The sequence below is a fragment of the Octodon degus genome, unplaced genomic scaffold, assembly GCF_000260255.1.
Source record: "Octodon degus isolate 3935 unplaced genomic scaffold, OctDeg1.0 scaffold00004, whole genome shotgun sequence".
NCBI classification, from domain to species: Eukaryota; Metazoa; Chordata; class Mammalia; order Rodentia; family Octodontidae; genus Octodon; species Octodon degus.
In genome coordinates, this window is record NW_004524580.1 from 13,457,377 (window position 1) to 13,460,784 (window position 3,408).

Consider the following 3,408-nt stretch of genomic DNA (forward strand, 5'->3'; position numbering starts at 1 on the left):
AAACATAGATTGTGGTTTATTAGCTGCTGAATCAAGTGTACTTTATTCCATTATTTCTAAGGAATTGTTGTTGTAGAATAATATTGATTCCCCAAATAACTTGAGTTAAAGCTTGACTCACCTTGGCGGTGTGTATAATGATCTGTTGAGTCATCTATGCCCCATCACCTTTATTCCTTTATGTTAAAAAGCATTCCCGTATTGGCAAAGTTTCATTAAGGATGCAAAACTGTAATGAGTTGTGTGGGATTCCAGACTATTACATCAGTGGCCTCAGTCTGATATTTCATGAAACACTCCAAACTCATAAGCAGTAATTGGACGAAGAGAAGTTTTTGGTTTTGGTATTTTTGTTTGTTTTAATTTTTGTAATTTCTCGACTGAATAGTATATAAAATTAGCACTACTTGAATAGTGGAACTCAGTACATTTTTATTAACATGTAAGCACAGGGACTGGGGAGATGGCTCAGTGGAATAAGCGCTTCCCTGGCAAGCGCAAGGGCCTGAGTTCAATACCCGGTTCCACCAAAAAACAAAAACAAAAACAAAAACAAAACAAAACAAAACATGTAAGCACAATATTTTTAGTGATGTTTTACACAAATGTTAGGAAAAAAAAACCATTGCTTAACCTGCTAGTTATTCTGGAAAATACAGAATTAAAATAGTCTGCTTCGACAGAGATATGCCTTTAATTCATTTTGTACTGTTTATTTTTCTGACCTATTTCCTTCGTAATACACCAAGTGCTATGAAATTACCTTGTCTGTAAACATATTATTTACTTATTGACTGATTAGAGTATAACCTCACTTAGTGAAAGTGGTTCGACATTTTTAGTGCTGTATTTTTATACTTTTGATCACTATATCTTTGCAGTAAGTTGTGAAGTTTAAAAGTTCAAATCACTGACTTCAAGCTCATTTTGAACCTTCTACTACAGAATTTGGGATTTTAAAGAAACATTTAATCACATCTAACAGTTATCCTGGAAAAGTTATTAGAAAATTTTATTAATACAATAGTAGTAAGTAAAATATCACTGACTAAAATATGAATACAGTAAACCAAATTTTCATTAAGTTATGATTATCATATATTCATATTCGAATCATTTTCTAAATCAAATGGAGACTTAAGTGGAAATTTACTTAAAAATGTGTCTTGGGGGCCTGTGAGATAGCTCAGCAGACTAAAGCGCCCGCTTAGGCAAGCTTAGGCAACACAGGGACTGTGGTTCGATTTCCGGCACCACATGCCACATCCAACCAGAGTCTGGGTATAGTGGTGCATGTCTGTAATCCCAGTGCTGGAAAGGCTGAAAGCAGGAGGATTACTATGAGTCTGAGCTGGGTTGTGAGACTCTGTAATCAAAAAATGCATTTTAAAAAGTTTCTTAAAATTAAGCATGACAGTATGTTCAGTTTGTTTCAGGATAAGACTGTGAACTCTCATCTAAGATGAAACAGAAGGTAAGATAAAGGAAATAAATGGAATGACAACAGTAAAAACAACAGTCTAGTGATACTGGGAGCTATTGTATATGTTGGAGGATAGAATGTGATTGGAGCCATTGGTCAAATAAGGTTAGAAGGAACATTTAGGTATTATCATAATGATTTTGCATAATTAATTAAAAAGCAGAGAATCATTGAATCTTTTCAATAGTGGGAGTGAAATTGTAAGAATTTTGCTTCAAAAACAGATTAGGCAAAAACAATAGTTTTGAGAGAAATGAAATACAATTAATTAGAAGGATAGTTGGGCAGTAGTTGAAATTGTTCAGGTGGAGCATGTCTCACTGAAGTAGAACACCAGCTACCAAAATGGAAAGAAAAGCATATTTAGGAGAGAAAAGATAGCAATCACTAGTGATTAGATATGGAGATGATCTCTCATAAATTGTGGTAATAACCCTTACCTTTAACATGCTTTTAAATGCATAATACAGAACTGAATTACAGTGAGAATGTTGGCTAGCAGATCTGTAGAATGTGTTAATAAACAGAACTGAAGCTATTCTTGCCAGACAGCAGTAGGTCTTGAACTAGGTCTTAACTAGAGTCCCAGTACTAATTTTGATCAATGGAGTCACCAATTAATTGTAAAGAGGAATTTTGTAATTTTTCCTGTCTAGTATCCTTTGTTTCTGTAAACCCCTAAGAAAGGTAGTTACATAGAGAGAAGCAATGTTGTACTCATTGTTGCTGCTACAAATGAAACAAATAAAAATTTTGGTAAATATTCTCATTTGTTTGATATGTATGCTACACTCGGAGATAGTTATGGTGAATGACCTTACTAGTGCTCTACAAGGAATTTTAATGACTGTAAAAGATACAGATTCAGTAGTCTTGAATGGTGTGATATAAAATGGGCAGATAGTCTTTTTTCCTAAATATTACAATGATGTGAATTTTTCATTCAATGATCTTATTATCTGTGGTGGCTAAAATTAAGGGAGTCTCTCCAGGAACCCTCCCAGGACAGTGCATCTCCTATTACGACATGACAGTACATGGTTCCAGGAGCTGACCAAGGGCTTTGTATTCCACACTGCCTTGACTTTGTTCAGCAAATGTGCTACAGCAGCTCAGTCTAAAACATGCTGGAAGTACTTCTTAGACTTCAGGAATACAATGCCTGCCTTGTTAGAATGCTAATTTTTCTGGTCTTTTCATTCCATCACATAAAAAATAAATGTAGCTTTTAGATTCCTTTGTAGAACTGTAATATCAGAACAACTGAAAGTTCCCCTCACCAAGGAGGCATTTCTATTGAAATGCCAGTAGCTTACTAGGTCATGTCAATTTACACTTCTTCCCAAGTTATCAGGAACTAACTATTTATTTCTTTGATACTTGACCCTGTATGTTTTAGCTGGGCAGATAGTGGTCTAACAATAGACATTTCTCACTTTCCCTCGCTGCATAGTGTGCCTGTAACACTGAGTTCTGATCCATGGAAAGTGAGAAAAAAAGTCACATTTACATCAACCTTTAAGAAGCTTATTTGTTTATTTATTTACTTGTCTTTTTGAGGCACAGTTCACCATCAATTCCGTCTGATTTTGAACCCACTTTGTAGTTCACATTGGCCTCAAACTCATAGCAATTCTCCTTCCTTAGTTTCCTGGATGCTGAGTTTATAGGTGTGCACCACCATACCTGGCTAGAAAACTTTAGTCTGAAACAGAAATTTTGTTTCCAGTACTGAGAGCCTTGTGTTGGGGACAATATAGCTTTTATGCCACCTTCTGATCTCACATTTGAATTACTATAAACTTTTTGACTTCTTTTTTTTTTTTTTTTTTGTGGAACCGGGGATTGAACTCAGGCCCTTGCCCGGGAAGCGCTTATTCCACTGAGCCATCTCCCCGGCACTTTTTGACTTCTAAGCTACTGTA

At 35.4% G+C, this 3,408-nt stretch overlaps 1 pseudogene; it reads right to left on the reverse strand.

Moving 5' to 3' along the window:
- LOC101566592 overlaps nucleotides 1-154 on the reverse strand; it is a 10,557-nt pseudogene extending 10,403 nt beyond the window's left edge.
- Nucleotides 155-3,408: the final 3,254 nt, after the last annotated feature.